This window comes from Carassius auratus, chromosome 9 (genome assembly GCF_003368295.1).
Source record: "Carassius auratus strain Wakin chromosome 9, ASM336829v1, whole genome shotgun sequence".
Taxonomy (NCBI): domain Eukaryota; kingdom Metazoa; phylum Chordata; class Actinopteri; order Cypriniformes; family Cyprinidae; genus Carassius; species Carassius auratus.
In genome coordinates this window covers 26062965-26087563 of record NC_039251.1, presented here as the reverse complement: position 1 = coordinate 26087563, position 24599 = coordinate 26062965, and the positions used below count along the sequence as shown (strand labels likewise).

General features: G+C 36.7%; 1 protein-coding gene across 1 annotated transcript in view; it reads right to left on the bottom strand.

Annotated features, from left to right (window-relative positions):
- Positions 1 to 24128, bottom strand: part of LOC113108906 (cytoplasmic protein NCK2-like) — a 57762-nt gene extending 33634 nt beyond the window's left edge. Inside the window, exon 1 of the mRNA XM_026272320.1 lies at positions 23933 to 24128. The gene's annotated coding sequence lies outside the window, so the exon portion shown is untranslated. The remainder of the gene's footprint in view (positions 1 to 23932) is intronic.
- Positions 24129 to 24599: the final 471 nt, after the last annotated feature.

The following is a 24599-nucleotide window of genomic DNA, read 5'->3' as shown; positions in this document are numbered from 1 at the left end:
TCTGTTTGGCCACTGCCCAATTAAACCCCTGTGTGATATGATCAGTGGTACCATAAACCCCCTTGAACTGCTCGGTTTGGCTCCCTTCATCTTCGCTCCATATGCAGGTCTCTTATGGCACACAGTATGGACAGCATACATATCTGCCCAATTTCATTCCATCACCGTCCCTCTGAGACGTCCATATGGAGGGTCTCTCTCCATCTTCCTCTCTTCCTCATTACATGTACCGAACACCCCAGTTGGAGCGTGTCGGGCATAATCCCAGGCTGTAAGCAGACATGTGGGTAATTTCTTTAATAGGTTAGCCTGGGTTTTACACCTCCCTCCCTCTCACAGGGTAATCCAGAGAGAGCCACCACGATAACCACAAGAACATCATCAGTATGCATAGAGACTGAACCAGAGGATGGCAAGAACGATGGAATATTCATGTTTTCCTAATAACCGGACGTGAAGAATTAATCAAATCACTCTATAATTTATTAATACGATCACGTTAAGGCCGGATATTGTCTAGAAAAAAATGCATGTAATGTAAATGTATGCAATGTACAGTGTGTGTTCAACCACAGGGGCTTTCAGTACTCTCTGGTGGCTTTCTTGTTCATAAAATTATATTTCTGCTCATAAAACCCCTTCTATCTTATATTTTCTGCAAATAAAACTGTCTCTTTGTTAACAAGTCAATATTATATGTATGGGTCAAAGACAAGATGTCCAACTTCAGTCATACTATAAACATATAAAGCATATGCAAGTTCGAGTGAAGTAAAAAATGTCTGCTTTAATGATTCAAATAACTTTTTTGAAAATAAAATGTCAAAATATAGTGAAACAAAGTTCCACCATCATTCAGTGTACCCCCAAAAATCCACTGCATTCCAATATCATGTTCAGAAGGAAAATGAAGTGTACTACTGAACCCCTAAAGGGAACAAATACGAGATTGGAGGAGAATATATATTTCAATACTTTCTCTCGCAGTTATATTGTTGGGAAATTATACTTTCTATAAATTGTTGGCATGAGGGTGCCGCTATTAATATGAGGCACTGAAACACCTTTTGAATGCATGATTGCTATTTACTTTCACTTGCGAGATTCGCGATCACACATGCTCTGTGTATACTAGAGCAGCAGTACTTACCACACATTAAGATTAGATGCTTGTCAGTGGTGCTTCAAGATCTACAAATCATTTGCCATTGTCCTCAGACATCATTCCTTACTCTGTTTATGTGGCAAGTGAAAATGTATGTACTGTAATGTAAAAGGCAATGTTAGTAACGGCTAACAATGTCTCCTTAGTGGCTCGCGTTATTTGTTAAAACACGTTATTTGTTTTCTGTGCCTTTCTGAATGTTGATTCATCCACCACCCTCAACCCCCAATGTCATTGCTGATCGCGTGGTTTCACTTTAGACATCGTCCGATGCCAATTTGGTAGATATTGCCCGAACCCTAATTCAGCGTAACAGATATATTTATCTAAACAATTAAACAAAATACTTATTCTGACCTATACTTATTAAAATATATGTATCCAAAAGAAATCTAATCATACAAATGTTATTATATTTTTTAACTATTAAAAACATCTTCCCAAAAAATGAGTTTTGGAGGCTGCAAAGTCTTTCAAAGTCATTTAATAATACTTGTTCTAAATATTCCTGACAATAATTTTTGGTATATGAACTATAGTTACGCTGAATTATATTTTAAGCCCGAGACACACCAACCCGAGGGTCGGACGTTGGTGAGCATCAGTCGGGTTAGTTTGTTTGGTGTGCTCCACTCATCGGCTCACATCAGTGGACGTTTGCGTTGTTCATTTTCAGTACACAAATGGTGATATTTTTGATGAAATCCAAAAGCTTTCTGACCCTGCACAGACAGCAATACAACTACAACATTCAAGTAAGCTAGTGAAGACATCATTAAAATAGTCCATGAGACATCAGTAAGTTTAGAAAGCTACAAGAATACTTTTTGTTTGCGAAGAAAACTAAATAACTTTATTCAATGATTTCTTCTCTTTTGTGTCAGTCATGGTATTCTCATGAACATGTATCAAAGACTGACACAGAGGAGAAGAAATTACTGAAAAAAAGGTATTTTTGCTTTCTTTGTGCACAAAAATATTCCTGTAGCTTCCTAAACTTTGAATTTGAGCCATTGATGTCACATGGGCTACTTTAAAAACCTCCTTAACTGCATTTCTGGGCATTGAATGTGGTAGTTGCATTGATATCTATTAAAGGACCAGAAAGCTTTCAGTTTCATCAAAAATATCTTCATTTGTGTTCTGACGCAGAACGAAAGTATTACAGGTTTGGAACGACATGAGTAATTAATTACAGAATTTTCACTTTTGGGTGAACTAACCCTTTAAATAAAGAAGGCTGACTGATAATGCCGGAAAAAAAAAACCTTCACAGATGGATGATGTTAACATCTCAAAAAAGAAAACAGTAGATAATCACAAGACAGCTCTTGTAGAATGCAAAATGGTGTAAGGATCTTATAAACAATCACTACAGATGTGCATATGGAGCAGACCTTAATGAGCTGTCCGATAAGAACTGCTGTTTACTCTCACTGAATGTGTCCTTCACCTTCCCTTTGTACTATAGAGCTCCCTTTCTGTTCACTGCTGAATTATTCTCTTTGATGCAGTGTGTGCAGACCTGCCACAGGCCTCTCTTCCCTTTTCACGATTAGACCTCAGGGTCCTCATCTCTGAATCATGTGCTCACATCAGTGAATGAGCACATCACTTGACCATGATTGATGTTCACCAAGTCTTCAAAGGCATTTACAGTCTCAATGTGTATTTTACATCAGTCTTGAGTTCATACTTCCTAAAAATCACAACAGGTTAGCAAATGGCTGTGGAAATGTGGTGATTTTGTAATGTTAAAAGGTAGGAGCGTGAATATTTAGGCTTGATCTACACGTTTTTAATTTGTGCATTTTTATTAAATTACTTATACTAGTACTATTAAATTCATAATAAATCAAAACTCATACAAAAGCATACAAAAGTCATTGTGTGTATGCCAATAAAAACTAAGCATTGAATCAATTCTGAGTTGTTGAAGAGAGAATTGTGATGCATTTCACAGGATCCTTTTTTTATTCCCAACCCATTAAAGACACTTCACCCAAAAATAAAAATTTTGTAAGAATGTTTGTAACCAAGCCATTTTGGTGACTACTGACTTTTTCTTATGGACGAAAAAAAAAAGAAAAAAAGAAGACATGTCTCAAAATTCCATCTTTTGTGTTCCGCAGTTGAAATAAAGGTTTGCAATGATAATGTAAAAAAAAATGTGTGAACCTGTCCCTCTACAATATTTTCCCCCAGTTTGATGCGCAGCGTCAACTAAAAATAAGCCATTCACAAGATTTGAAAAAAAAAAAAAAATTGTAGATATTTTTAATCTTTTTTTTGTTTGTTTATATGTTTTTGACCAATGGCAGATGAGATGTATGTTCAGGAAAAGCCATGTATATTTTTTAAACATATACTACAAAAAAATCGTACTGAATAATAAAACGAATATATTACATAATAATTTGAATTAATATGTAGGACTGACAGGTTCATGGCAAGTTCATTGTTCTTTTTTTTTTTTTTTTTTTGGTCAGTAACTTACCCTCATGTTTTTCAAAACAGTATGACTCTCTTTCCTTTGTGTGACAAGGTTAGAATCTGACAGTAGTGGTCAGCTCCACTTTCACTGCATCTTTTATCAGTATAATGAAAGTGAAAGATGACTAATGCTGTCATTTGTGCTAAACATCTCCTTTAATGCAACATGGAAGAAATAAAGTCATATGGGTATGGATAACATGAGGGTGAAGTAAATGAAGACAGAATTTTAGTTCAATCAAGTCCTTTTCACTTGACTCCATCAGGGCTCTACCACGCCTTTCAACAAAAGCGGCATTCAAATAGTTGCAAATAGTGTGATGAATGGATGATTCTTTCATGACAAGCTTTCGCCCGTTGTGCTGTATAATGCTAATGATAATCATATTACGTAAAAGCAAATTGAAAGGAGTAGCAAATGTGACCTGCAAGTATGCAGTAGACACACAAAAAAGCTCAAAAGCAGCATAGAGTCATCACACAGAAGGCACATATTCTTCCATTTACAGCTATCAGCTGCATGACAGCTCCGCTCTGAACGGAATAGAGTTTTTCCACTTCATTTTCCTTGATTGAGCAAATCACAGGGGAAGTAGAAAGAGACTCTGAAAACTCACTCACCCAGTTAAACCGCAAATTGTGAAAACATGACGCATTCACAAACCTTTTAAAAGCGAACCCCTCCTCACCTGCCCAGCATATCTCCTCTCCACTACCTTCACTACAATACGGCCCTAGTCCAAAAATAGAACACTGTGTTTTTAATAAGAACTAGGATGACGGCACGCTGCAACGGGAATGAGGCAATTAGATCTAAAACAAGAAAAGGTGCGCTTAAAAACGCAATTAAATACAAACCAAAGAGACACCAGTGAAAGAATGCAGAGGTATATTTAGATACTGAAGTACTGTGAAGATATCACAGAGATAAACAGTCTTAAATGAAATCTGTTTTCTAAGCTCCGCTGTGACAATGAAGATAGGACTTCGAAAAGCACAGTTGAGACATGTGCACTTGTCAGAAGCGAGATGCCGTTATGTGAATATCGCAGCACTTACCCCGTAGCCATCAGTGAGAAGCATTCACAGAGACAGATGCAGCGCGTATCTGTCCAAAAGTGTATATATAGACATCACTTGGTAAAGAGCCATAGTTCAGATGATAATGTGCATCTACAAAGAACTATGGCTGTAAGTAATTATCATACTATTCTGACAAGAATGTCTTCTAGAGATATTAATCAAGTATTTAACGCAAGGAATAATCCGCAGCTTTTAAAGCATCTTTTTCATCTAAAGCAGCATCACATATGCTCAGCAGAACACTGAGGAACCATCTCAGCCAGCAGATGAACTGGTTTCAGCAGACACCTGGGAGCAATAACAGCTGAAACTTCCTGATTAAAGAACAGTTTCTTCCCAACAGCTGTCCAGCTGCTCAATAAACATCCGTAGAGTAAGCATATTACTCCTCTGGTGCATTTTAAGGCCCATGTTTACATGCATATCAAGTATCATCACAGCCTATTTTGATTATTTTCACTAGTGCAAGAATTTCTGCTCTTTTGCAGATTGTATCATTTTAGAATATATATTATACTCATTTGCATAGAGCTACTGAGTTATTATTTTTGTTTGCACCTTTATCTAATAATTTTTTTTTTTTTAAAGTGTATCATATTTATTGTATTTTATATCCAACTATTCAGCTTTTGCCTCAAGTTTAAGTTGTATAAGGCATGTGCTAGCTAAATAATACTAATTGAAACCAAATAACTTTTTATAACATTAACATAATTACATACATAAATAAAAAAAATTTATGTTTAAACATATATTTGTAAATAAACTAAATCCTAGCAATTTGTGTTTAAAAAAAAAAAAAAAAAAAAAAAAAAAAAACACGTGGTTGCCAGAGCTGTACTGTACAAAATACTGTGGCAACATTTTAGGTTTTACAAACTGAATTTAAAATATATCGACAGCCACCTTAAAACACAGTTTGTAAAGAAAAATGTCCCATTTCATCCATTTTTTTTTTCATATGAAATAAAGGAACTTACTATTAACCATTTAAGGTTATTGCCCAAAGAATCATTCTTACGGTAAAAAAAAATATTAAAATAGTAAGCTATAGCATGACTTCAGAAGAGTTTATTGTTTACACTGCCAGATATTAATTTTGACCCTACAGAGCACTACAGTTTCAGATCACAAGAGCTTGATGTTTCCAAAGTGCCATTTTTAGTAAATTAGTCCACCTTTCAATCTGCCATCTGAATATGAGCAGTCAGGAAAGTGGGGGGGCAGAGGTCAAAGGTTAATGATGTCGCCTAGCTGATGCTTGAAGGTCAATGCATTGGCAATGCAAGCTGGTGGGGGACTACCGCATCCCACAATGCAACAGTGCATTTGTGTGTCACTCTGGCCTCTGACCGACGGGGGACAAGCTTAAAGGGGAGGTGGTTCAGTTACGTAAGCCTTATGCTTTATCGTAACAGAGCAGGCGGTTCTGGAGAGCGAGGTTAGGGTCCAGAGGAAAGACAGGAAGCTTCTCACCAAGAGCACCTCGTGTTCTGGGCTCCTGAAGGGCAGAGCCTGGCAGCATGTCCATGCACAGCATGTGTCACGGCGAGTCAAAACACAACTTACGGCTGAGACAGCAGAAAACACATCCTGCACCTCCCTCTGCCTCCACCTACCTATTCATCTACCTTTCCATCCATCACCCAATAACTCAACCAGAACAGAGCTGCAAACCAAAATAAATGGCAAGGAAGCCAGAAGCCACCAACTTCTACAGTACAACATTTAGGAGCTAAAAAAGGATGTTCGGAAGTCCTTATTTAATCCTTTCAATATTAACAGACAATAATCAATTCCAGGACAGATTTTATAAAGTACACTGAGTATTTTTGTAGTGATTTAGTTTTCTGAACAATGTGTCGACATAATCAATGACACTGATTATGTAATAATACATACTTCTGCCTGGAATGTGTTACTGCGCTTCACCATTTACACCCATTCATGATTTTGGTGGCTGCATGTTAAAAATGAGATTTTAATCTCAAACATTTTATTTAATACATACGTGTTAATACAGTATACGAAACGGACACCTGTAAATTTTCAGGAATTACAGCCTTATTAAATAAAACACTGAAATGGAAAAAGTTATGGTTATTTAATCTGGTAATTAAAAAATAAAAAAAAAATAAAAAAAATAATAATTGAAAAATGTATATGGTTATTTGTAATCCATTAAAAAATTGATAGATTTATCTGAATCTAATGGGTGGGGTTGGCACAATGGATAAGACGCATGCCTTTGGTGTGAGAGACCCGGATTCAAATCCACTGTGAGGCACCAATGTGTCCCAGAGCAAGACACTTAACCCCTAGTTGCTCCAGAGGCGTGTGACCTCTGACATATATAGCAATTGTAAGTCGCTTTGGATTAAAAGCGTCAGCTAAATGAATAAATGTAAATGTAATGTAATGTGAAGCAGATAACACAGGTGCATCTCAATAAATCAGAATGTCATGGAAAAGTTAATTTATTTTAGTAATTCAACTCAAATTGTGTAACTTGTTTATTAAATACATTTAGTGCACACAGACTTTTGTAGTTTAAGTCTTTGGTACTTTTATTTGTGATGATTTTGGCTCACATTTAACAAAAACCCACCAATTGACTATCTCAACAAATTAGAATAATTCATAAGACCAATAAAAAAAATAAATAAAAAAAATACAAAAAAACCTTGTGTAGCAAGATCTATTCAACCAAGACTAAACACATTAACATTGTCATCTATGTTACCATGACGATCTCTCGGAGTTGTCATAATAGAAATAAAAAAATAAATAAAAAACATTGTTTTAAATCCTTTTGGTGAATTTAGGCCTCACATGAGAGTGTTAAGATGACAAAAGATAATCTAAATATAAAACGAGAGGAAAAGAGCATCTCTAACATCAAAATCTCTAACATCATTATTATAATTATAACATATATGATATTCTATCATATATCGCTAATAAGTGGCAACTAGATTTTAAACTGTTGTCACCATATTTTGGTGCTTATGCAACCTTTTTTTGTTGCAGTCTAGAGCCTCGCAAGAATATTCATCCATCGCTCTTTCTGTCTATCAATATGTGCTACTGAGAGTCTGTCCTTGGCTTATGCTGGCTCTCCTTCTGGGTTGCAATTTCCATCTTTATCTCCCCGCAGATGATGTCATTGTAAAGCCATGTGCCAGCTAAACAAGGGCTGGCAAGGGAGAGGATTGTGGGATTTTGGAGCATGGAGCACTAACAAGTATTCACACATCCCTCTGTTCACTGTATGTCCTGTTCTGTTGACATCCACTCGGCACAGCCATGGCTTAGGCAATGAAACAGAACTTCAATTACACACTTATCTGGTTTAGCCCGAGAGGTTCTGGGGCCGGGAGGACACTCGCTCTATGATTGTTCGCTGTGCCCCCCCTTCAACATTTCCTGCTCTGCTTGGGGGCGCATTGCAGCTGTCACAGGCCTCTATTCCCATTGCCTAATAAGCCAGTAATGCAAAAATCTCTATATAAAAAACCCTCTGCCAACCAAATGTCTGTGATGGGTGAGGGAGTCTTTTTATTAGAAGCAGCACCCCATAATTACCATTCCACTTCACTGAGTACCGGCCCAAGCAATTAATGTGTCATCTAATTAGCACACCAGGAGATCTGTAAAGAGTCCACCATTGTTAGCATGCAGATGACTCAAACCCAGGTGACGCTCAACATTTGCAAGCTTAGGTTTGCATACAACTTAATGTATACGTTACAGTTTAACAACTTAACACAAAACACTCATTTCAGGGTGCTTTCGATAAAAGTTAAAGAACCACCTCTTCAGTTTTAAAACACCATCATCAGCATCCAAATGTATTTTGCCTTGGAACAAGGTCATGAAGTGATATTTTGCATTTTTATTTGAATTCTACACTACCATTCAAAAGTTTAGGGTCAGTACATTTTTCTTAAAATACCTACTTAAGATTCTTCAGGAAGTTCCATTAAATTGACAAAAAGTAGCCGTAAAACATTTATAATGTTTTTCAAAAAATACAATGCAATACAATTTTTCTTGAGCACAGAATCAGCATATCAGAATCATTTCTGAATCTGAAGAATCATGTGACACTGAAGACTGGAGTAAAGAATCCTTTGCATCACAGAAATGAATTACTTTTTAAAATATTTAAATAGAAAAAAACATTTCACATTTTAATGATATTTCATAATATTACTCTTTTTACTGTAAGTTGAAGATTTTTTTTTTTTTTTACATTTCAAAAAATTCTTATAAACTCCAAGTGTTTGAATGGATGTATATTATTTTAATTATTTTTTGACAATATAATTATTTTTCCTTTTTTCTTCGTATATGTGTAAAAAATGTATTTCAGTGTATCATTGCATCATACATAAGCTTTATTGTGTTATAAATATTTATAAATATTTATTTATTTATTGTGCTTCACATACAGTAGGGCTTTGACGGTGGCAGATTTTTACCACTGCGGTGGTAGTGGATCAACTACCGTCGCTGGCACGGTGTGGATATCTATCTATCTATCTCTATATAAATAAAATAATATTTATTATATAATTTATGTATAAAATTATATATATCTATATATATCTCTATATCTATCTATATATATATATATATATATATATATATATATATATATATATATATATATATATATATATATATATATATCCACAAATAAATAAATTATGCTTTATCATCGATTAACAAATTTGCATGTTTGCCTTAACACTTCCGTGAACACACAGTCTGCAAAACGCTAAAATAAATATCAAAGAAATAATACAGTTAGATAAGAAGGTAGCCTAAATAAGAAAGTTACAGCCTGTCTACCGGACGGAGTGATGTGACAAAATACTACAGAACTCATTATAATCAGTGATGCTGTCTACAATAGATGCGGCACGAAACGAAATGAATCCCCAACAGTAAACTACCTTGTCCCATTTATGATGTACTGACACAAAGCTTTCACTACACAGAGTCGTAGTTCACTGAAAAGCTAGGCAACATTTCCTAATTGTCAGTGAACTACAGCTCTGTGTAGTGAATGCCGCTCAATCTTAAAGCAGGTAATGGTGGTTTACTACTAATCACGGTACTGGCTTTACTCATGAAATGCGCATGACAATTGAATGCGATTAATTACACAGCCCTAATGTAAAGTATGAATTATGTCACACTACCTAATAAAATAACTTGCAACTTTTTTTTTTCTCTGGCAAAGCATTAATGTGAATGTAATATTTAATTTTGGAGACTGACAACAGCATAATATAGGGCAAGAAAAGAGATTAAAGACCTGGGGAAATAATTACACCATACAATCACACTGCCAAATCCAGTACAGGAATGTGACATTCAAGCAAATCGACAAACACACTCTTGTACAGGAAATGGTCAGGTCAGAGTGCACATAATTTCCTTTGTAAACAGAGGGATGCATTTCAGCACTAGCTTACAGAATGTGATGGAGAGCAACTTGAAAAAGTAGGTTTGTGAATTGCAAAGGGAATTCTTTCTGGCAAACAAATCTAATGATGCAGCCTGGAAATCAGCTGAGTTTCTTTAGTCTACCATGTCTCCGAAGAAAATATTTCACCTTGGGGAACCAAACTGGCTCAATCTGCTTTATGAAATCTTTACTCATAATAAACAAAAGGTCAACAGTCTCCAAATCATAAGATGAAATACTGTAATGTTCTTGCAAACATTTCTTAATTAGTAGTTTATGTAAGTTTATGTTATACGCAGTTTGAAATTAATGGCAGCATTGTGTGTTACTGCAGCCTCGAAAAAACTGCATCATGGAATTATTAAAGGGGTCATATGATGTGATTTCAATTTTCCTTTCTCTTTGGAGTGCTACAAGCTGTTTGTGTATAGATAAGTTCCCAAAAGTTACAAAGACTAAAAACAAAACAAAAAAACAAAGAGATATTCTATTTTTAAAGTTCAAAGAATCATTTAAACACGCCCCCACATTTTTACATCACTGTGTGGGAAGATTTGCACAACACCGTCCACATGTTCACGCTTTTATTCTTGCTGTAGTTTTGTTGTGGGGCTGCTCTGTATTTCGTTGCAAAAGCGAAACTAACTGAACCTGGGAGAGTAACCTACAATGCTGGCTGTTCTGACTCACAGCCTGCAAGTATGTTTTCATATTTAAAGAATTTGACACGACTATTCAAACGTGAGTTTTGAGCAGTGTAGAGTAGTGCTTGTTGGTAGTCATTTCTCCGATTACAAAAGCAGATATAGTTTTATGTTTGCACGGCACAATGCAATGCAACACGTAAAAAGACAGTATAAGTCATTTAAATCAGTAATTATGTCCCCACTGGATGCAACAAATGCCTCATTTGTAATGGGTTTTATTGGTTTTGAATCGTCGCACCAGGACACGGCATCACAATATGTTAAGGGGCGTAACATTTCTATCACATGCTTGAGGAATTTGACCAATCACAACAAACTGGATAGCTGGCCAATCAGCATACACCTTGCTTTTCAGAAAGAGGAGCTTTCAGAAAGGCGGAGCATATAGGACAGACAATAATGCACAGTATGTGGAAAATGTTTTTTAACCTTAAACCATATAAACACATTTCATTACACCAAATACACACAATAATGTTCCTTTTTAGTAATGTTATATGACCCATTTAATTATTTTGCCCACTGATTTGTACTAGAGATGGCTTTTTTCCTCTTCAGATCTCCTGTGCTCGTCCACACCCTTAACACACAAAGGAAGTAATTTGAATGTGTTTGCTTTGTTTAGCTTTTGTGAAGTTTGTGACTGTGTACGTGTGAGCGTGTGTACAAATAAATAGTACGGTAACATACCACATCGGTGAAACTGCAGTCAAACAAAACAACAGGAGATTTGGCAACAGCCCAAGACTCTGGTCTCCACAGTGCAGGTTCAGGTTAGGTCATTTCTGTCCCATTCATACTCATTTTTTCCATTCTCATTTATACGTACAGCACCAAGGCTCACAGAGATTTACCCCTCGGCTTCCAGTCTGTTACATCCATCAAAGCTGCGGCCCATACTCACATTCACAGCTGAGCAGTTCCAGGTTTGATGCTGTGCTGTTTAACCTCCAAGGCTAGAACCACAGAGCAAAGCTGTCTGAAAACACATCTAAAAACACCATAGGAAAACTTCTCATCATAAATCTATAAATAGCACTGATGCGTGTATTTTTCCCCTTTCCCCTAGAATATCAAGGAAAATTCCCACCAACAATGACACAAGCTGGATTCTCCATTTGAGGCAGAAGGCCAAATGGAGACTAAATGTGAGTGTATAGATTAAAAAAAATATTTTTTTTTTACTACTAATACTACTACAATATAAAGTAATTGTTTTAAAAATGTCATTTTCAATGTAATTTATTCCTGTGATGGCAAAGCTGAATTTACAGTTAGCCATTACTCCAGTAATCTAATTAAAAAAAAAAACATTATTCTTATCAAAGTTGAAAACAGTTGTGCTGCTTAGTATTTATGTGGTACATTACTTTGAGTAGAGATAAAAATACAGCATTTATTTGAAACTGAAATATTTTGAAAAAATAATACATTTCTTTACTGTCATTTTAATGTAATGGGTTCTTAATGTATTATTTCCTTATCTTTTTTTTTTTATTGACCCCAAACTTTTGAACTATAGTGTACAGTATATTTGGAATGTATATGGATATTATATGGAATAATCGGCTTTATGGTGCAAAAGAGGAAATATGTGGTTGACTATTGACTAGAAGACAACACCTTATCAATAACAAACTTTTTTTAAATAAACGTTATCAAAATGTTGTACTATAGTGCATATTTTTACATGGTAAACTGTATTTATGCACTATTTATACATTTGGAAATATAACATTTTTGGAGTCGCACCACATGATTTTGAACAACCTTAAACTGATCTTGCTTTGTCATAAAAACACAATCATGAGGGTCTACGGGCTTCATGTCTATCTCATTTCTTTGAATCCGTTACAAAAGTGGTCCTTTGATGGCTTTCAGAAAAGGTTTTATACCATGCTAACTGCCTAAAAGCTGAATTCTCTCAAGTGACTTTTATCCCCCTAGTCGACTGGTTGATGGAGGACTAGTCAACTAGTCAAGCACATTCGTGGCATTAGCCCAACAAACATAAGCCTCAGCTTCATCAGCAAATATCTTCATGTGCTTCCATGAGAGAGTGCCGTGAGTGAGAAAGCGTGTGTGTTCTCTTTCTCTGTAGGACTCCTTTCCCTTCATGAATAAAGAAGAAGTGTTTTGCACACTCAGCCGACATGCAATTCACATTGCAGCACAAGCAGGGCAAGGCCAGTGAACACAGTAGAGAGAGAGTGCTGGGTACTTACACAAAGCAGTGGGCTGATGGGATCTACCACTGGGACATGGACAAAGGGGAGTCTTAACAGTTTAGCTAAGATCAGACACACACAATCTCCAGACATTCGAAGACGGCACACTTATGGACCACACGCAGTCTAGTAACCGGTGCATAGTGCACAAAATATAGCAATAGCTGTCTGAATTACTACAAACAATTTGGAAACTAAATCTCGTTTAGCAGAGCTTCTGAGAAACAAAAAAATCTAAAATTTGCCAGGTTAAATCTTTAAAGGCCCCATAAGTCTCTAGTGCAGGTATAGGCAACATCGGTCCTGGAGTGCCGCTGTCCTGCAGAGTTTAGCTCTAACCCTAATCAAACACACCTGAACAAGCTAATCAAGGTCTTCAGGATTACTAAGGCCTCATCCACACTGAGGTTATGCTGTATACGCATACATTTTGTATCGTATATGTGTTTTGTCCACATGAATCCAGAGTTTTGGGAGAGTGAAACCAATATTTTTTTTAAACCGGGTCCCAGAGTGGATAAATCTGAAAACCCCGCCCTTCTGTTTTCATGTGGACAGCAACAAAAACATGAACAAACACTGATTTAAACTTAAAATTAAAACACTGAATTTATTAACTAAAATTAACATAGATTAATAAATGTATTGTTCCATGTTCATTTTGTACGAAAATTTTAAACGAAAAAAAAATCCAGAAAAAAAAGGAATTTGCAAAAATAATTAAAACGGAATTTAGGAAAAAATACAACCGAATTTATAGGGCCCTATTTTATACTGTAAAGCAATCTATCACATGTATTACACTTACACATCATGATCACATGCTTTCTTAACTACTGTTTTCTCAACACGGTCATTTTTGTTGTTTAATTATTTTATTGAGAGAAAAGCCCTTCCATACATAAAGGACAAAAAAGAACTTTGTCATTAGTATATCAGGCCCTTAATCTGAGTTTGTGGGAAGTTTCTTTCACTGTCTATTGTGGCATCATTGATGAGCTGTGAACTTCGTTAAAGTGTAAATGGTTGGTCTGCAGAATAAGTTGCAAAGTGGACCAACCCTTATTCCAATAGTCAAAGTCTGAATACAAAGTTCATGCATGAGAGTTTTTGGATACATACTGGTAAGCTAGAAGCAGTCAAGTTAACTTTAGACTACATAATAAACATAGGTTCTGGAGCTAAAATCTGGAGCAAGTATATCTACAGTAAATTCTACTGCTGGGTCACAATGTTAAGCTTTAAAAAGTAGTTTCCAAGCACAAGTGACCTGCAGATTATGGCATGAATGAGGTTTGGTTAGAACATAGAGATTTAAGACAGTCTCCCAAAAGGTAAAGAGGTACCAGAGGACAGAAAGAAAGAAAAAACCTTTGGGGAGAAGAAGTAAAAAGATAAACCAAGAGATAATGGTATTGTCTATCAGGCTCAGTCACAGTTTATAAGAAACTGGGTAAGAGTTCAAGCTGTTTTGTCTTTCGAAACAAAGGTGAAATTTATTAGAGGAGAAATTTCACGGAAACTGGTGGCACTGCTGAAGCGAATACAACCTCACCCATGTTTAAAGTTCATTTACTAGAGGGAACAGGTCCGGAGATGGAGAACATGTAGTATCACGTAACTCTCGATGTAAACACAGCTTAATGATAACTTATGCTGGGTCCTACAGTACATCCGTTCCCTGAAAAATTGAGATAAAGAAAGATTCCACGGTATCAAATTCTGGCTTTCCAGAAGGGATTAAGGTATCCTCAGAAAGCTTGCTATGGTTTTCTCAATAAGCAAGAGTGTGTTTAGTTATATAGGGACCAGGGCTGAGGAGGATATTAGATGATAATTATATATTCAATGTGAACTGATACAGTCAACTAAATTATAATGCACTTTTTATTTGCCCATTAGTGTGGATGGTTTCATATGTAAGGGGTTAGAAATAAATAAACCTCAACAGAAAAATCTTCACTAGAGCTGAGAAGCTTGATCATTTCCACCGATCAGTTTGTTTCAACTGTCCACTTCAGAGTATTAATAGAACAGCATTTTATGTTTTGTTTTAACAAAATTGTTTAGGCAACATTAGTTTTGCTTAAAATATATTTATTTTAGCAAAAACATACTCTGCTGTTCAAAAGTCTTGGTCAAATGTGTTTTTTTTTTTTGTTTTTTTTTAGCAATAGTTTATACAATCAGGACATACATTTATCAAAAGTAACATTTAAAGATGTTTATAAACCAAACTATATCTCAATGTAGTGTACATGGATTGATGTTTATTTCTATGTACTGTACAGAGCAGTTAATATTGGTGCATATACAAATGAGTAAATATCACGCAAAATGCTTTTTCCATTTTTGAAATGTCTTGGGCAATAATGGCTGTTTGGGCAAAATTCTACCATTTCAAACACCCAACAGAAATACAGAGAGCTTCTCAACTATTGTTAAAAGGTCCTCAGAAACACCCTTCATGCAAGCAGAAAACCAAGTTAATTAAATGAACTGGAGCAACAGCCATCAGCACCGCTCCAAACAAACCCTCTGACAAAACAAAGCAGCAAACACTTACTGCACCAACAGAATCAAACTTGACAGTGACAGCACACAAAGCTCAACTTCCTGCCTCTTGCTCTCCGTCCCTCTGGTACATCTTTGTTTGGTGTGTGAATCTCTTATGTGAACTCCTCCGTTTTCCTCCTTTGCTTCTATCGCTCTCCCTCCCTCAAGCTCAATCTCCCGTCTCTTCTTCTATGCGGTTGACAGCACAAATCTGTGGTCATGACCTTTATTTCAGAGGCTGACTATGAGTGGTCAGGCCTTGGGCTGTGGAGCTCTGAAGCTATTCACACACAAACACACAGCCCCTGGTTACCTATTCATAGACAATTAACCTCCACTGTCTCCAACATGTGGCTATGGTCAACACATCCATTTCAATATCTATGTTCTAGCTTCTAAAACACTTGATATATAAAGATCAGTGTACTTATTTTTTAAATAAACATATCGATCATCATACAAAGTAATCATATCACTTCAGCAGATGTGGACTAAACCACTGAATTTGTATGGATTAGTGTAACGCTACTTTAATGGTGCTTGAAACTTTTGGACCCCATTGGCTTTCACATTATGGACAAAAACAAGGTATTTGCTTTAAAAGATGCTACTTTGTGTTCCACTGAAGAAACAAAGTCATCATGGTTTGGAATGACATGAGAGTGAGTGAATGATGACAGAATTTAATTTTTTTTGTTCTAAGAATGCAGATATTATTATGCAACAGCCATTTTCATCAGATGGACAAAAACTTAAAGCTTCTAGCTACACCTGAGGACGCTTTCTGTTCTTCAGCATGGGCCTGTGTGAGCGAGGGGGAGGACAGGAGAAGGCTCTGAATCAACAGGGAAAGAGGCCGGCAGGACCCAAATCTGCTGCTCACTCCGAGCTGCATGAAGCACTTAGAGGTGGAGTTGAATTCACACCTGTGCCGCACCACCCAGTCCAGGTAAGAATGGCCATTTCTCTGAGGAAATTCAAAACTAGCCATGCAGTTAAGAGCCGGCGACCCTTAATTACAGCTCAAGAAGCCCTTCACAGGGTGTTTAAGACTGGAAAATGAATTAATGATCAGTTCGGTGTAAAAGGAAATAGGATGCTAAAAAGAAAGTTGCTTCTGATTATGTTCTTCCCAAGCAGAAGGGATGCATCTGTGAACCTTTAAGAATGTGTGTGCACAAAGTGCATATACAGTATATTTAACAGGGAGATGATGGAACCTTTTATAAGAAAGATTAGGACTGATATCTGCTAGTATGAGAAAACACAATCACCTTGCTAGACCAGTTTATGGAGAGACATGATAGAGGTTATAGACAGAACAAATAGACAAATAGTTTTCGGTGGCATGGTCACGGATTCGGTTCACTGGCCACCTGACGCATGTTGCTAAGAAAACTGGAAAGCACAAAGATGACAGGTTCCAATCAGATTGTACTAGAACTTCTGCAAGCCAGGATGTAGAAAGTTTTATCTGTCTGCCAGGAAACAAAAGAATGTCAAATAATATTTCATCATGATTTCTCAAGACAAAATCAATTCAATAGCTTTATTCAATATGTTTTATCTACCAAAAAGTAATTTGGTGCAACCGACAAACAAATGTAATTGAATATTTTTTAAAATATGTTATTATGTTTATCAAATTATATAGGCCTTATAGAGAAAATAAAAGTTACAAATGAAAAAAAAAGGTGTCTAAGGTGCAAGACAAAAAAAGTCAAACTTAAGCAACGTTTCGACCATCAGGACTTCGTCATGTAAAAATTGTTCAGGTTGTAGTGTCATGAGGGAAAAAATATGAAGTTATTTTTGATTCAAAACAACTGAACACCTGTGGCAGTGCGATTTGTAGTTGTAAAGAAAAGCCACAGATGTGTATCAGTAAATTTTAAGTCACAGAGAGAAAAGTTTTAAGAGTTGCAAACCTGTAGACTTTTTTTCTCTCCCACAAACACAACACAACAGTTAGACCTTCTCAAATTCTTCATTGCAGGTGTACAAATCCTATTCTACAAATCACACATTTAGAAACTCGTACGCTCACATTTATGAAACAATTGCTGCCGTGAATGTGGTGCAAAACGCATTTACACACCCGCATCAAGAAATGTGAAGTCGTGGAGAAATGTTGAACATCCGCAAATCAATACGTGAATTCATCAAATGAGAGTTGCACACTTGTAAAATATTTTCTCAGAAATGTCTTGTATATTTTTCGAACACAAACACAAAGTACATAATTACATCTGCTTGAATCTGCTGCGATGAATCTCAAACACCGTCTTTCGCTTTCAAGTGACAAGTTTCGCGCTCTCCCTTTTGCACCGAGATATTTGGTTCAAAAGTGATTTGTGCATCTGTAGAGGTAGTGGGCGGGACTGTTTAGAGATTAGAGAATTTCAGCCAATCAGAAGAGCTGCTTTGGCTCGTTGCTGAGCATAGACTCATGGTGTCATATTCACATTGTTTTTAATGTCAAATAGTTTATTATCTAAAATTAATAAATCAATAAACAAATGCAAAACAGTGATTTGTCGTCTTATAGCCCCAGTCAGCCGAATAGTGTCTTCCTGTCTGTCGGGGTTTATAATTACCTGCAATACAAACCAAATTTTTTCATAGTTCTTGCTAGAGGAGGTCTGACAGTAAAAAGAGTGATCAGAGGATGAATGGAAGCAGCAGCCAGGGCTGCAATCCAGCAAAGACGAAACAAAGCCAGGAAGAGAAAGATGCTCTATACAGCTATATAAGTCTGTGATAGTCCCTGGAAAGCTTGTGAAAGAAAGAGGTTCAGCCAAGGGACAAAGTCTAGTTCAATTTCCCAGTGAGTTTTCACATGATGTAGAGCTCCTCTGTAAAAATCTCCTTAACTGATAATAGTTACTCTTAAGAACATTCCTCATGGTCAACAAACCTTGCTCCCTTAATGAAAACACAATTAACAAAACAATGCCCTCGTTAAATAAATTGCCCTTTCTAAACGGATGCCACCACAATGGCACAGAACACCCAGATCGAAAACTAAATCTGCATGGAAAACATAGCTAAAGGAGGCTTCTGGACAAAATGGGAAAAAAGCCTGACGATGAGCTATAAACTTTGTCTTTTGTTGTGAATTTTGTCGTATTTAACATCTGGTCATCATCATAGTGTCATGTCTACAAGCCAGTAAACCATCGTCTTCTTCAGTTCACAGGTGGTAAAAATAAAATGATATGTTCATGCAAGAATGAGCAAGTTTAGTCCACAAACATATTAGACTTTGATGTTATAATCCGATTGGTCTGCGTAGTGCCACTTTGAACACATCTAATTGTTCTGTAAGTTCTGTCACAAAATATCCGTCATTCAACCCAACCACATGGTTTGTGAACGTATGACTATGCCTGTAGGTTCGGTATCTTGAGGTTTGCTGTCAAAATTGCCAGTGTAAACGCAAAGTGGATCAAGACCAAATGTATAATATTCTTTTTTGGTCCTGACCAAATGAATCAAGAGAAGCAAACTACAAGTGTGAACGCACCCTTAAATTTCTAAAAATATAACACAACCTCACGGCAATTCAAAATGATTTTATGTTTTGAATAATTGGAGGCTTATTCATATGATTTTGTTTTCATATGAAAGGGTATTTCTAAAATTAGTTAATTTGCATACCATTACCATGTACAAATTCATGTGATATCTCCATCTCATAAAATAGTCATCTTTTTCCATAAGACTGCATTGAATTTTTGCCTATATGAGACTTTCATACAGTCATCTTTCCTAGTGGCTTTGCAGGCACTGAATATTCCATGAGGGAAAAAAAGCGTAGTTTTTTGCTGATCGAGAGGAACAGTCTCTGGAATAATGGACCATGATCGCTTTCACAGTCAAATCTCTTTAGTCTCCACATATGACCTATAAAAAACAGTGCTAAAGAGAAAAAAAAACATACGTGGCCTTTCAATCCCATCCAACCAGAGGAATAACACATTTCAGGAGCACCGCATTCTGCACAGGATAAATCCTCTTTCTCAGCAGAAGCACGTCAACCTATTCAGTTCCATCATTGCTAAAATCAGCTGTACGCATAAAAGCCGCTCCAGATTACAAATGATTATGGTAAAAATAACAAAACTCTGGCCTGACCTTTAACCATCATCTGTGTGCTCTATAAGCAGGGACGTCTGTCTCAGGGGCCGGCAATCTGGGCCTTCTCTTTCTATTATTTTGGGGAAAGATTACAATTTTCTGTAGGTCACCAAAAAAAAAAAAAAAGCTATTTCCAGCTAAAAGTCACAAACTCCACTGTGACATAATGTCACAGATGTGAGCCTTTCTCTCCCCACATGATCTAAATTTACAGAACGATGATACGTGGTATTTTTGTTCATTCCATCCAGATCCATTCTGTAGGTTTACATCAAGAGTTTAAAATAGAGTAATTTCACAAAAATGTGAGCACCATGAACATCAACTATACAAACTTCCAAACTTTTAGTGGACATCCACCCAGCGAGGGAAAACGCGTTGCTTTAACCACCAGTATGTGATAAATCAATACATTTACAAAATACTATACCACTAACTATCTGCGGTTACGCCGAATACTTGCATGACCCTGCCAAATCCATAAACACTATAATTACAGCCTTTTATAGAAAAGTTCAAGTACATTCAGGCCAGAGTTCCGAGGGAGCCAGTTGCGGAGATGTTGGCGTAAACCAGCTGAGAGACGCAGAAAACACTTGCCTTGCAAGATTTTTAAGCCGGACACAATTACCAACCAACGTGAACTATAATTTCAAACAAATCATGTCTGGAACTGCAAAACCAAACATGTCTCTAATTGACTGACTCATCTGTAAATCACCAAGTACCGCATTTCTGAACAAGGACTGACAGCACTAATAGATTTAAATCTCTTGCCTTTACAGACTGTAACTTAACATACAAAAAAAAAATCATAAATGATGGCAGATTCCGTCATTCGAAGACTGTGGACATACCAGTGAGCTAACTCTGAAAGTTTTAGCCATGTGCTAGAGATGGCAAAGCTCAAAATTGCCTCAAATGGAGAGGAACGGTTTGACTGAACAGTCTTTTGTTTGGGGACTGGTGGCTGGTACTGAGAGAGTAGCGTGTGCACAGCACATTCCAGAGCCCTGGTCCAGAAAACAGCACATTTGTAAATGAGATCAGTAACAGGAGCACCCGGGACATTTTTGGACTATTCTGGGACTATTTCAGGACTAAAGGAGAATTCAGATTCCTTTCTTATGCCACAGGGATACAAGGAGGAGCACACTGTAATGGCAGTGTTGTTTTCAAATTTAACCTAATAAGTGACACATTTCAAAACCTTTTACAACTGTTCTTAAATATGAATTGGGAAAAGATGCTTAAAGGGACAGTTCGCCCAAAAATAAAGATTCTGTGAGCACTTGATAATACCACTAGCAACTGCTCGGCCACCCTCTACATCACGAGTAAATCATTCGCAAATGTGACTAAATCTTCATGCTGGTTGCTAAATGATGTCTAATATTAGCCAATGGCTAATAAACTCTCAGATTTTACTCGCCAGTGTGTGAGTTTGAGGCTAAGTATAAGTTTAGCACATGTATATTTTCACTCGCCAAACACTCTGACTGAGCATTTCAGAGTTTCACTCTCAGTCAAGCGATTTGTACTGTTTTCCTGTTAAACTGATTGAATGTGCATCGCACCTGCATTTGAGGTACCTTAAACTCTAGTGTGAAGGCGCACGACTCGGCGTCGCTTTGTCTCACACAAATTCACAGAAAGAGAGAGAGAAATAAAGAACTGACGCACTGCATGTAAACTATATTCTTTGGTGTATTTTATTGCTGTAAAATAACAGCGTTCCCTTGGAATTCTTCAGCTTTTAAGAACTGCCGGGTTCTCCAGTAGTGGGCGGAGCTAATGCGCAAACAGCAATCTCATTGGCTGCAATCTCAGTCTCTGTTTTGATTTCAGCAAATCAGTTCAAGTGAACACACAAAACCTGATTAATATTCATGAATCCAGCAGCTTATTAATCCTTAGTAATACTTGGTGCATTTTATAGTTCTTATTAGTAGAATTCGTATCATTATTATCTTATCAGTATTTTTTTTTTTTTTTACAGAAACACTGTATGACCAAAAAAGCACCACCCCGTCTAGTGATGTTCATTTAAAATGACTAATACGCATTTAAACATGGTTAACAAGTTTATTTCTAATTACTAAATTTATATTATTAAATAATACTTGATTATTATAATGCTTGACTGACTGATGTTAAAAGTTTGTTTTCAGATATTTAAAAGACCGTGCCATTTAATAAATGTATTTTTATATATATATGTGTGTGTGTGTGTGTGTGTGTGTGTGTGTCTGTCTGGCAAGTAAACAAAAACATGTACTAGCCACTGGGGATTAAATAGCCAAGGTGTGCATAAGAGGGTTGAATCTCATATGAGTTTGGAACAACTAATTAATGACAATTTCGGGTAAATGATTAAAAGTTGCACTGATAAAAAGCTTTTTATGTCTTTAGAAAAATCTAGAAAATATCCATAACATCTGCATCAAAATTCCCTGACGTTTCCAGGTTTTCCTTGCCAATGGGATCCTGTTTATGGCAGAATGTGCCTGGTGCATTACGTAAGCTCAGTTATGTTGTCTTTTGTTGCGCAATGACAGACACTACGTGACACTTACATATGAGTTTCATAATGTTCAGTCGTCATGACTCATGCCTAAGATTCCACTTACCTGTCAAAGCAAGGCAGAAACATTACAGATCACGACTCGTGAAAGAAACGTCAGTAATGGGTGTGATCAGAGTGAAACCTGAAATCAGTCGAAACTGAAAATTGACATATCGTACATTATAATCGATACATAACTCAAAAAGAAAAAATGCTGAAACACATAGGATTTGGGAGTTTTGTAAATGTGATAGGAATACAACACAAGTACCAGCGTTGCATAGAAAGTATAAGCAGGTTAGCTTTTCCAATCCTCTAAGGATGTTTCATGAGAAACTATAAAAATAGGATTATTGTCTTCATAGTAGCCTAGTATTTGAGCCACTTACAGCACATAAGCCGAGGAGTTGAAATCCTGATTCCTGACTGGTGTAAAATTCAATTATCATAATACTAGGAAGTATGCAAGTACCAAGAGTCTGTGAAGGGGAAATGGAAAGGAATAATATCAAGAACCTGACCATAAATGTAGAAAAACCACAACAACTGTAAATCACGAGAGACGCCATGTTTGCTTTGGGCATGAAAGAAACCATTTTAAAATAATAACAGCAATCAGACAGTGTATTAAATGCAATAAATCTTTCTCTGGATCCCAACTTTTCAAATGATCATCTTTAACTGCATTTAGCACATTCATTTGCCATCATTTAAGCAATGTCTTCATGTCATAAGGACAGCTTAAGGGTCCTGAAATATGCATTGAACATTAATCACACGTTTTACAATGTATGACTTAGTATAGGAATGTTTTTTTTTTTTCTGTTTAGTGTCACTTCCAGTTAAAAAAAAAAAAAATTATAAAGTAAAAGGGAAGCATATAAAATACAGCATGAGGTTTGAAGACCATTTAAGCCAATCTCACTTTACATCAAAATCCAAGTTTCATTCACTTCCAGTGAAGTAACGTTCACTTCTTGCCATGCTTATTCATTCATAACACTCTCACCTCAGTGTCTAACATTTATATATAAACAATAAACTCCACTCCATCCAATCATCCCTCACGGCTCTGGATGTATATCAGGGAGAGCGGCTGTGGCTCCATGGCGCGGAATGACAATGGACATTCTCAGCAGCCATCATTTCATTCTCTCTCTAATAGGATGCATTAAAACAAAGACAAACCAAAAGAGGAATTTCAACTATATCGATCGACAGATGATCCTCACTGTTACACGAATCTGTGTCAAATCCAGCAACTTAAGGAGGCGGTTGAGATCTCTATTGTGGCAACAGAGCTGTTAAAGACAAAAGACGAGCGCGAGACAGACAATCACTCAAAGTGCTTCTGTTTCTTTCTCATTTTGAAATGCACCATGTGCACAAATCCTCTCGATATAGAAACTAAATTAATACAGACGCGATAGGGATCACAGTTTTTGCTCGGAAAGCACACCAAGGCAACTTTAAGCGAGCCTTTATTACTCTATTTTAGTGTGTTCTTCTTCTTACCTTGCTGTAACTCCTGACAGATCGGGCTTTAGGAAAGCAGAAAAACACACTCTGTTTGCAGACTTGGATTGGTGGGACGATCCGTAGCGAATGTTAATCCTTTTCGGCGAGTTTTTGTCCGTGGGCCCAGGCTGCTGCTCTCTCTCTTACCCTCGGTCTGTTCAAGCTCTCGCTCTCTGCCAGCGCGAATCAATGCACGGGTGACGTCACCGCTGCCGAGAGAGCGCGGAGGGAGGCGCGCGCGAGAGCTCTGACGGTGATGTGGATGCAGGAGCTTCTCAGATATTAAATCACATTATAGTTTTTATAGTGAATGATATACTAGTGAAGTATGGTAAAGATTCGAAAACGTGTAAGTTACTTCATGCACGAGAGCAGTGCACTTGTCTAATAAATTGCAGTAGCCTACATTTGATAGCCTTTTGGGCAGCAGGCAGACATGGGTGTCCCGAGTTCGAATCCACTCGTGGAAATTTTCTGATCTCTCTCCCACTTCGCTTGCTGTCAGTTCTGAATCTGATCAGTCCTATCTTAGTGGGAAAAATAAATATTTTGTAAAACTGTACTATAAATAATTATATGTTGCATTTTTATATATATTTTAATAATCTTAAAAAAAAATAGTAGGCTATTTGGTTAAAACAATTAACTGAATTAAAACGTTCTA